Below are 11792 nucleotides of genomic sequence, written 5' to 3'. Positions count from 1 at the left end.
CAGAAGAAAGTTGGGCATAAATGTATAGTAGTGAATTGCTGTCATATAGGATCAAAAGCACTTCTGAGGGTTTTTTTTAAATGTAAGCTGTTCTGTTGGGTAGTCTGCATAGATTTGTTGTTAGTTGCGAAGTCGTGTCCGACCCATCGCGGTAGTCTGCATAGATACTTGAAAGCAAATTCCACTAACATCAAGAAGTGGGCATGGGACCGTTACCCTCAAAATGGGTAGACATAGCAATTTTAAAAAGTTGGGGGGAAAAGAATAAGGCAATGAGGTTTAAGCAGAACTCTCAAAAATGTTGACTATATTACTCAAAAATTGTGTACACACACATGCATACATATGTATGTGTGTGTCTACTTTTGGTCTCATATATATACATCGTTATAAAAAGACTAATTCAAGAGTTGACCAAGTGTAACTGCAGTATGGTATAGATTCTATCTTCCACCCATCCTCATAGTTGACAAATATTCAGTTCTTGATATTTGATATTTTTATTTATTTGTATCTGATCTTTATTATTTTTACAAATAATTCCAGGCAGCCAACATATCCAAAATTTCTTCCTCCTCCTATTTTCGCTGTAACAGCAATCCTGTAAGGTGGATTGGGCTGAGAGAGGATGACTGGCCCAAAGCCACCCAGCTGGCTTTCATGACTAATGTGGGACTTGAACTCACAGCCTCCTACTTTCTAGCCTGGTGCTCCAACAATATGTACAGAAATTATTTCTAAATCACATTAATCTTTATTCATTTATTTATTAAACCTACTGGTATATGCTACCCATATCACACAAAGGTGATGCTAGGCCAGGGGTAGGCAACCTCGGCTCTTTTATGACTCATGGACTTCAACTCCCAGAATTCCTGAGTCAGCTGACTCAGGAATTCTGGGAGTTGAAGTCCATGAGTCATAAAAGAGCCGAGGTTGCCTACCCCTGCGCTAGGCAGCCTATAATTGTTAAAACACCAATATTATAATAAAACCTTAAATGTTAAAACAATAGTTACATTACATTTGATTAAAATTGACAAAAATGGGGGAGGAAGGTAGGGAGATGTACATGGGGAGGAGGTTAGGTCTTATTTGTATCCCACCTTTGTTATATTTACAAATAATTCAAAGCTGCGAACATATCAACACACTTTCTTCCTCCTGTTCTCCCTCAACAATATCCCTATGAGGTGGGTTGGGCTGAGAGGGAACGACTGGCCCAAGGGCACCCATCTGGCTTTCATAGCTAAGGTGGGGATAGAACTCATGGTCTCTAGCTTCTTTGCTTGCTGCCTTAACCTCTAGAGTCTAAACTCCTTATCTATTAACTACTTCCAGAATGGCATGCCCCCCACTGCGGCTATAGGCCAGTTGGCAGAGCCAGACGTTCAGGTCCTTTTGAAATGCCAAAAAGGGTAGGTGCGGCTCTCACCTTGTGGGACATGATACTCCATAGGGCAGGAGCCACAGCAGAAAAGGCTCTCCTCCTGGACCCTCCAGCCAGAATTCCTTGATGGACAGGGTCTGCAGTATGCCTCGTCTGCCAATGCTGGTGGAGCAGGCCAATCCCATTGGGGTGAGACAGTTCCTCAGATAATCTGGACCCAGGCCATGAAGAGCTTTAAAGGTGATAACTAACACCTTGAATTAGACCTGGAAATAAACTGGCAACCGATGCAACTTGCGGAATAGCGGTGTAACATGGGCCACCCTAGGGCACCAAGAACTGTCCGTGCAGCCAGTCAGCTGTAGCTTCTGAACAGTCTTCAAGGGTAGCCCCCATCACACAATGACAAGAGGACCATATGGATTAACTTGTCAGTTCCTGAGCTCCATCTACAGCAGGGGTGTCAAACTCAATTTCATTGAGGGCCACATCAGCATTGCGGTTGCCCTCAGGGGGCCGAGTGGGGGTGGCCAGGGTGGGTGTGGCCTACTGGGTGGGCGTGGCTAGAGTGTGTATGGCCTACTGGGTGGGCATGGCCAGCTCTACATTGTTCGCATCAAGGGTGCCTATGGGGGCCTGGGCAGGAGTGGGACAGAACTGAGGGTCTCTGGCAGAAGGAGGGTCTCTGGGCCAGGGCCAAGGCAGTGGGGGCCGTTCCCTCACTGTTTCCAGTATGGCTTCGCAGGCCACATGAAACCACTTCGCGGGCCGGATCCGGCCCCCGGGCCTTGTGTTTGACATGTCTGATCTACAGGGTAACCCTCTAACCAATTTTTACTGAATGTTCTCTGATGTGTCTGTTACTGCAGATGCATGACCAATTTTATATTTATTTTAATTTAATTTAATTTAATAATTTGATTTCTATACCGCCCTTCTCCCGAAGGACTCAGGGCGGTGAACAGGGCAATACACAATAAAAATCGAATACAAAAATTAAAAAGTCATTAAACATCATGCCCATAAAATCAATACATATTAAAGTTAAAACTAGTTTTAAAAACCCAACCCCATCCCATCAGACCAGGCCAGCTTGTTCGAAAAAGAATGTTTTGAGATCGCGCCGGAATATTAATATTAATATTAATCCTATATCTGGTAAACCAATTATTTCCTTTAAAATTTGTAGTTTCCTATCTTAAAGGAAATAATTGGTTTACCAGAAAATAAATAATATAAATTTCTTTATTTTCCAGTAAAGAAGGTGGTTTGCGTAGGAGCTACATATAATTCTTCCAAAACCTGTAACTACTGGGGAATTTCAGAAGCAGTAATTAATATGAACCAAAAGAAGGAAATAACAAAATCAAATTGAATAAACTACCAAGAAACATTCTGAAGTAAGTCAAGCTACGTTTTTTTATTCTGTAAAGCCATTTCCTCTAAAGTAGATTTCTTTCTAAGTAATATTGTGAAAGATGCCTCATTTTGGGGGGGCATGTTCTTTTTAAACTGCAACTAGTTTCGTTTGTAACTTTTGGACTTGTGTGAATATTATTTTGTTACTAGTATTTTTCTTTCTTATCCAAGATGTTCTGAATATTAGCAACTAATTTCCTTTTCCAAATGGAAAAGCTTTTGAAGAATATTCCTCGTTTAAGGTATACATTTGATCAAGCCACACTCGGCCCTGCAGGTTATACCTGCTAATTTTTTCCCTAGCCTACTTATGATATTGTCTTATCAGCGACAAACACTATTCTTGACTTAAACACAATCCAGATGCAATGGTTGTCTTTATATCTGAATATAACAAAGTTCTAGACGGAAACTTGTGGCAATCTACTTGATATCTTTTCATTGTGATAATGAACAACTGAATCTCTCTAGTCTGATAATGAACAAGTAATGATCACAATGCCTAAAATACTTAAGTGGTCATTTAATTATTATGACACTGACTACACTCATATCATAAAGGTAAAGGTAAAGGTTCCCCCGCACATGCGTGCTAGTCGTTTCCAACTCTAGGGGCCAGTGCTCATCTCCGTTTCAAAGCCGAAGAGCCAGCACTTGTCCGAGGACGTCTCCGTGGTCATGTGGCCGGCATGACTAGACGCCAAAGGCTCACGGAACACTGTTACCTTCCCAGCGTAGTGGTCTCTATTTTTCTACTTGCATTTTTACGTGCTTTCGAACTGCTAGGTTGGCAGAAGCTGGGACGAGTAACAGGCGCTCACTCTGTTACGCGGCACTCGGGATTCGACCCGCCAAACTGCCGACCTTCTGATCAACAAGCTCAGCGTCCTAACCCACTGAGCCACCGCGTCCCTACTCATATCATACTGCCTTGCTAATCAGAACATCTTGAGGTGCAATGGAAGTTACCCTATAAAAATATGCTAGTATTGGTCTAGCAAGACTTAGTCTTGACAAATCAGTGCTGACTTCTGGTAACCAACAGAAATGATTTCAAAAGCATTTATAAATCAGTGACATAACTATTTGTTCTAGAATCTACCCAGCTACTGTCTTAGGCTAACCTTTCTTAGTTCCCTTAATAGCTCCCCTCTTAAGATTTGTTGAAAATAGGGGCATGTGTTAATTAGCATTGAAAAGAAAGGTCAAAAATGGAAGAAACCACCATATTGATTTCAAACCTTACTTGTAGACACCACTGCATGTACCCTCCAGTCATTTGGCATTTCATTTATTCACCAGGGTGTCACATAAATCAGTGTGTTTCAACCTTGGTGAATTTAAGATGAGTGTGCTTCAACTCTTAGAACTTTGGGAGTTGAAATCCACACATCCTAAAGTTGCTAAGATTGAGAAGCACTGTCATAAATGTTTAGTGAGACTTCCAGATGCTTAGAATTATTAGGGCCTACAGAGTGAAACTCCTTAGAGGGAATAGTCATCATGTTTGCATCCATCTCAGGGTTCACTCCTGCTTCTTCATTCTACTTTAGAATCCTTGGTGGATACATATCCATTTTTCAGAATAAATGAGTCAGTAATGATTTACTGTTAGCTCTGTAGCTTACAATGGCCATATGACAGTAACAATATAGTAAAAATGCAGCAAACCACAGTGGTACCTTGGTACTCATTGTTAATTGGTTCCTGGAGGTGCAATTAGTACCAAAAATTATGAGTACCAAACAAATTTTTCCCATAAAGAATAATGTAGTGCGAGGATCCCAAACCCCTGGTCTGTGGACCAGTACCAGGCCACACAAAGAAGCAAAGCCCCATCCGCGAGATGCAGGCAGCACAAAACCACGCACCCTCCGGTCCGCGGAAAAACCTCTCTCCACAGAACTGGTCCCTGGTGCCCAAAAGGTTATGGACCTCTGATGTAGTGAGTCACAAGGCAGCCAATACCATCAAGTTCTAGCTTGTGAATTGAGTATCAAACAAACGATGAGTACCGGGACAAAATTTTTGAATGAACCTTTATTGTCAAAGTACAACCATGTATACATTAAGATTAGCTGAGCCTCCCTTCGTGCTCCCACCCCCAACTCACAGTGACAACAAACCCTCCATCTTATTACACCATGTGAACTAATTGCACTACACACCGGCCTCGCAAGTCAATTCTGCATAAAGTTTATAAAAATTATTTCCCGTTCAAAAGCCTAACAGCCCACGGATAAAAGCTGTTTTTCAGCCTGTTGGTGCGGCTGGCTATACTCCTATATCTCCTACCTGATGGTAGGAGAGTAAAGAGATACCGTCCAGGGTGTGAGTCATTCCTGAGAATTTTCCTCACTCTTCCAAGGCAACGAGCCCTGGCGATGTCATCCAGTGGTGTCAGGGGACAGCCCACAATGTCTTGTGCTGTACTCACCACCCTCTGTAATACTTTCCTATCCGCGGCTGTCAGACCAGCATACCAAACCACTGGTATGTGTCAAATTGCGTCAAGTACCAAATTCAATGAGTTTCAAAGCAGTTGACTATCAAAGTACCACTGTGCATTAAAAGTCCATAACACATTTTTTTGAAAATGGAAAATAATATATACAATATCTCTATAGGCTCTTTGAAACAACTGCATTGTTGAAAGCTTCTGGAAAGCCCATAGCATAGTTTGATCTAACGGTTAAGGCACCAGGCAAGAAACCAAGCGAAGAAGTTATAGCCCTACCTTGGACAAGAAAGTCATCTAGGACGGTAACTCTGGGCCAGTCACTTTCTCTCAGCCCAACCGACCTCACAGGGATGCTGCTATGGGAAAAACAGAAGGGAGGAATATTAGGTATGGGCGTTGCTTGGAGTTATTTATAAAAATAATAAAGGCAGGATAAAAAAATCTAAAAGAAAATAGAAACCAGCCTAATATCTAAGAGGAATCTGCTTCAGCCCTCTTAGCCCATCCTCCAGGATTGTGGAGAAAAGGAAGAGGAGGAAGAGAAGAAGGGACTGCAGTATACAGTGTGCCTCAGTAAAAAGGTTGGGTAGAAATCTTGTCATGCAACTAACCCCATCAAGGAGAAAATAGGGCTAGTTCCATTTTCCATCACTCTGCTATGTGTCCAATCCTATCTAAAGTTGGGTGTCCTTAAAACTTTATTAGGTTTTATTTATGTTGTCAGATTGCTTCTGCTACTACGTTCCATTTTTATATTTTTTTTGCTTTGTTGGAATTATTTTCAATTATGCTTTTAGCCTCTCCTTTTGGGGAATTTCTTGAACACGTCGTTCCATCATATCATGGCATCTTATTCTAAATTAGTGTTTCTCAACCTTAGCAGTTTTAAGATTTAAGTTCAAGTGTGCCAGCTGGGGAACTCTGGGAGTTGAAGTCTTAAAATTGCTAAGGTTGAAAAACACTTTTCTAAATTATTAAAATATACGTTTTTGCAGTTTAAGATACTATTCAGTTACATTGGGTCTGTTTCTTTTATGAAGAATATCACTATGAAATGTCCACTAAACTGTCATTCAAATGCCACTTGGAATTGGTCAGGGTACAGAAGGAAGTGTGTAGTGGGGTACCCCAGGGCTCTGTTCTGGGCCCAGTGCTCTTCAACATTTTTGTCAACAATTTGGATGAGGGGATAGATGGGGAACTCATCAAATTTGCAGACAACACCAAGCTGGCAGGAATAGCCAACACTCCAGAAGACAGGCTTAAGATACAGGAGGATCTGGACACTATCTAACAAAATGAAATTCAATGGTGAAAAAAGTAAGGTTCTACATTTAGGCAGGAAAAATCAAATGCACAGGTATAGTATAGGTGCTACCTTGCTCAATAGTAGTAACTGTGAGAGGGATCTCGGAGTCCTAGTGGACAATCACTTCAATATGAGCCAGCAGTGTGCTGCAGCTGCCAAAAAACCCAACACAGTGCTAGGCTGCATTAACAGAGGGATAGAATCAAGATCATGTGAAGTACTAATACCACTTTACAATGCCTTGGTAATGCCACACCTGGAATACTGCATCCAGTTTTGGTCACCACTATGTAAAAAAGATGTTGAGACTCTAGAAAGAGTACAGAGAAGAGTAACAAAGATGATTGGGGGACTAGAGGCTAAAACATATATAGGGAATGGTTGCTGGAATTGGGTATGATGCGGTGGCTCAGTGGGTTAGGACGCTGAGCTTGTTGATCAGAAGGTCGGCAGTTTGGCAGGTCGAATCCCGAGTGCCGCTTAGCAGAGTGAGCGCCTGTTACTCATCCCAGCTTCTGCCAACCTAGCAGTTACTAGAAAAATAGGGACCACTACGGTGGGAAGGTAACGGCGTTCCGTGCGCCTTTGGTGTCTAGTCATGCCGGCCACATCACCACGGAGACGTCCTCGGACAAGCGCTGGCTCTTTGGCTTTGAAACGGAGATGAGCACCGGCTCTTAGAGTTGGAAACAACTAGCACGCATGTGCGGGGGAAGCTTTACCTTTACCTTTTTAGTTTAACGAAGAGAAGGGTGAGGGGTGACATGATAGCAGTGTTCCAATATCTCAGGGGCTGCCCCAAAGAAGAGGGAGTCAAGCTATTCTCCAAAGCACCTGAAGGCAGGACAAGAAGCAACAGATGGAAACTAACCATGGAGAGAATCAACCTAGAACTAAAGAGAAACTTCCTGATAGTTAGAACAATTAATCAGCCGAACAACCTGCCTCCAGAAGCTGTGAATGCTCCAACACTGGAAGTTTTTAAGAAGAGACTGGACAGCCATTTGTCTGAAATGGTATAGGGTTTCCTGCCTGAGCAGGGGGTTGGACTAGATGACCTCCAAGGTCCCTTCCAACTTTTTATTATTATTATTTATTTATTTATTTATTATTATTATTATTATTATTATTATTATTATTATTATTATTGTTATTGTTATTGTTATTATTATTATTATTATTATTATCCACACGCTTAATCAAAATTAAATTAATCTTATTTCCTTAGGATTTCTGTTTCCGTTAAGAGGCAGAAATCCAAGCTCAGTTGGGTGCAAGTCTGGGGACTGAAAATAATACACACATTGATAACACGCATCCCCGATTCTGTCACAAGGGAGGCTCTTGACTTTTTAGTGACGAAATCCGTGGCGAGTCCATTTCGGAATCATGCCCCAGGCCTGAGAGAAGTAAGCAATCCCGCTCCGAAGTGGGGATCCAGCTCGCATTTTACTTTCCGCTCCAGGGCTGCGGCCGGCCGGAGAGCGCCGCGCGGCGCGGAGCAGCCTCCCTCCCCAGCGGGTCTGGCCGGGGAAGTTACGAAGTATCCGGGGAGAGCACGTTTTATTTGCCCCTTGCTCGGGGTCCGGGGGGGTGGGGGTGGATGGGTTTCTCTTTACCTTGGAGGGCTTTTTTTTTTCTTCTCCCCCTCTCCTGTCCGCAAACACAAGTCGGCTGGGTGAGCCATGGAAGTTTCCTTGCTTTTCTGCAGTGGCGGATTGCAAAGCCATGCCTGTTAGTCTCTTCCTGAAAACGCAGCAAAACTGGTAGGTATCAGCGGATCGAGCCCCGGAGGAGCCGATCCTGCAGGGGAGGAAGAGGAGGAGGAGGAGGAGGTGTGCCGAAGCCCTTTTCGCCCGTGAAACTTAGCGAGTTTGGGATGGTTGAAACCGACCCTTCTCTCTGCCCCCCCTCCCCAAACTGGATCGCCTTCCCTGCAGCGGAGAAAGGCAATTTAAAAGTTAGCCCAAGCCTCCCACGCTGGCCAAGAATCTTTCGGCCGATGATCCGGGAGAGAAAGAAAGGCGGATCGTTGCTTGGGAAAATGACGGCCCAATTTTAAAACGTGGGTTGTTTTTAAAAGGCTTCCAAGAATCTGCAACGTTTGCCTTTAAAGCGACCGAAGCCGCCGGGCAGACCACCAAATGGTTTGAAATCTCCATTTACAAAGAGAGAACAGTTTAAAAAGGACCGGTCAGCAAAAGCCCCGGATGCCTCTTTTTATTTTTCTGAAGCTTTCCGTTAAAAGAAATTAAACCAGCATCTTCTAAAACTTCGCTTTAAACAGAAAGCGGGGCGGGGGGGGGAGAGAGAGGAAAGGTGTGGGGTTTGAGTTAAATCGCTTGACTGTGTTTGAAGAGCCAGAGAGAGAGAAATAAAAGTCTTGGAAGGTTTGTTTTTTTTTTCTTCACTCCCCATTTTGGCTGATCTCTTGCATTGTCAAGAAGTAAAATGGAATTTAACTTGTTGACTGGCTATTCAGCCCTTCTAGGATGAGGACGTGACTCTAGGCCACTTTGGGCTACTATAGCCTGGAGAAGCGTTCCCCCCCCCCTTTTTTTTTTTTTCTAAGGAGCCATCTGCTTGAAACGAGAATCGAGGCCTGGATTGGTCTTCTCTCCCCGCCACCCCGTTTACCCCCCCCCAATTGCTGATACCTTGCTTGTGGAGGAAGGAGGTTGTATCTCTCTATGAGGTTGCTCAAGGCAGCAGTTTGGAAGTCGAGCCATGGCAACTGGACTTCTTTTGCTTTTTCCTTTGAAACGTTTCGCTGTTTATCCGAAGTAACTGCTTCTCCGAGTAGCTTCTTCAGTCTACAGTCTGGTTAGGAGGATCCCACTTGCTGAGACTTAAAAGAAGCTGCTTGAAATCAATGCTTCAAACCAAAAATAAGAAGGTCAGTTGGCGTGTGACTCAACTTTCAGACCACTTCTACCCAGTGAGAATCTTCACTGACATTCTAGGCAGGGTTTTGGAAGGACAGGCAGCCTTGCCACCCTCGGGACCTGGCCCATCCCTTTGGCCCTTATTCCTTCTGCCCCTGGCAGAGCATATGGCCAAGTCATAAGGTTTTACTGTAATTCTGCTTCCCTAAACGCCTGCCCCGCGTGCTTGGTCCTGCAAGGGGTAGAAAGTGAGTGGAGAAAGGGCTCTTTCTTGATCCTCAGTACTGGGTGGCAAGCAGCTTTCAAGCCATTGGTTTGGGAGAATTGGTTTTGAAGAATCCAGCAGAAATAAAGTCTGCATGGCATGGTGACGCATGCCATCCTGATTTCTCCAGCAGCAGTGATGGGGGAGCGCAACTTTAATTTCCAAAAGTTGACTTTTGAGACCAATGAAGGGGGTTGACTTTGCAAAATGTGAATTCCTTGTTGTAATACACAAGTGTTTCATTAATTGCAACAATTCTTCTGCCACAACTGCATCTTTCAGCGAAGATTCTCAAGAGGAGTGACGGATATACGCACTCAATTGCGCAAATGTGCAGAGGAACAGCTGTTGATCACAGTTCCCGCTAGCGTATGGCTCCCTCTTGTGCATTACAGTTTCAAGAAAAGTTGCCTCCTTTAACATTAAGGGTTGTTACACCAGGGTGAAAATGTCCATACCAGCATTCCTGCGTACAGTGTGCTGTTGCTGGCTGGATTACGTTAGGGATATCCAATCTAGAATAAGTTGTAATTTAGTAATGCCATAAATATTTTGAATGCTTCTGACCTGCTTGAGTGTTGAAATGGATCATCTGGCTGCATGGCCAGTGGCATTTCTGGAGTTTACCCTTCAGATTGCACATTTGACTAAAGTGGGCAACTCGAAAGGTCTCCCTCTTTTATCAGTGCCCCCCCCTTTGGTGCTGGTATTTGGCAAGATGTGTGAAGTTTCTCTAAAGTATTGTGGAACAAATCCATTGTGGAGGGTGGGGAGTGGATTGTTTCAATACAAGTAGTCCTCAACTTACAACAATTGCATTAATAAGCCAAAGAGTGATATTCTGTGACTTTTCACAGAAGTCTGAACTAAAGCCCTTTGGAAGCAACATGAGGGTGCCATCCTTAGTCTTGAAGCAACATATGGTGCATTTGTCATATTTCCCAGAAAAGAATGGTTTTAATAGAAGGTATGGCTCAGGGTTGAACTAGTTCCTGGTGCTCTTTGAGCCTGGTTGTTTGCTTGCAGTCATTCCACTATCCAAGTAGCATTGGTGCATGTAGGGGTGGGCTTTGCTCCCTATTTATATACAGTAGCTTGCCCTCCCAAACCAAGCTCGGAGAGCACCAACAATTTCTCAAAGATGGTTTTATTGGCTGTAGTCCATTCTGTTAGGCTTCACGTACACTTAGGTTTTCCAGCAGAGGTTAACACCTGTTGGAAGTCTACACAGTACTTGAGGAGGCCTCATCAAAGTGCTGAAATATATAAACAACTTGTCTTGGCTGAGTGTGAAGGAAATCTTTCCAGACTTCCTGGGAAAAAATTGAAAGCCCCGAGTCAAGTTGATTCTTGATGGACCCTTGAACATGTGGATGCCTGTTTCTTGAGAACAAAGATAAAGAGGTTTGTTGTCTTTTTCAGGGATGTTGTTTCATGTTCTCTGAGTGGTTCCCAGTTCAGGTATTGATCAGGCCAGTAGAAAAACCACCTTTGCCTCTTCATATGAGTATAGAAGTAGCAATGTAATAATTGCACCAATGATTTCTTTATCTTGTTCTCAGAATCAACTCTCTCCCATTCTTGAGTTGCTTATATCTTTCGCTATCCAATTTTTATTTCTATTCATGCTGTATTTAATTTTCCTAGGTACCACTGGGCAACACAGAAACCATTTCCCCTTAAGCGTTTTTGAAGGCTTGCAAGGAAATTTTAGAAATAGCTCAGGGTCGTGAACTCTTTCTTCCTCCTATTTTCCTCTGTTTTCATGCTTTAGGCAGGACTAGAACTCACAGTCTCCCAGTTTCTAGTCTGGAGTGTTAACCACTGGATCAGACTGCTTCTCTTATGAATAAATATTTTAGTTCCAATTTATTGGAACATGTATGTTATATAACATAGAAATTGTAGCCAATAGGTAGTTTTCAGATCTCTTTGTTGGTAATGCTATGTCTTGTATGAATCATTGCTCCACTTAGCTTAATGCTTAGTAGTGTGGTTTTGACTGGCAGCTGCCCCAAGACCAGAAATATTCCCTAGGCAGCCTTTAGCCCAGTGTTAACCCT

At 43.2% G+C, this 11792-nt stretch overlaps 1 protein-coding gene and 1 long non-coding RNA gene across 3 annotated transcripts in view; one reads left to right on the top strand and one right to left on the bottom strand.

The window, feature by feature from the left end:
- Window positions 1-935: 935 nt before the first annotated feature.
- On the bottom strand, window positions 936-9355 carry LOC308668933. Of its 2 annotated transcripts, none has more exons than XR_014026619.1 (4): window positions 9237-9355; window positions 7302-7413; window positions 5547-5626; window positions 936-1622 (listed from the first exon to the last, which is right to left on the bottom strand). It is a non-coding gene; the product is annotated as an uncharacterized lncRNA (long non-coding RNA). The 2 variants fall into 2 exon arrangements; XR_014026620.1 differs by having other exon boundaries at window positions 7308-7413.
- The window catches only part of TET1 (tet methylcytosine dioxygenase 1), a 96693-nt gene continuing 92994 nt past the window's right edge, over window positions 8094-11792 (top strand). The window contains exon 1 of the mRNA XM_081329241.1: window positions 8094-8345. The gene's annotated coding sequence lies outside the window, so the exon portion shown is untranslated. The remainder of the gene's footprint in view (window positions 8346-11792) is intronic.

This window comes from Vipera berus (assembly GCF_964194415.1).
Source record: "Vipera berus genome assembly, chromosome: 5".
Taxonomy (NCBI): Eukaryota; Metazoa; Chordata; class Lepidosauria; order Squamata; family Viperidae; genus Vipera; species Vipera berus.
The sequence above is the reverse complement of the archived record's forward strand: the minus strand, read 5'-3'. Positions and strand labels throughout refer to the sequence as shown.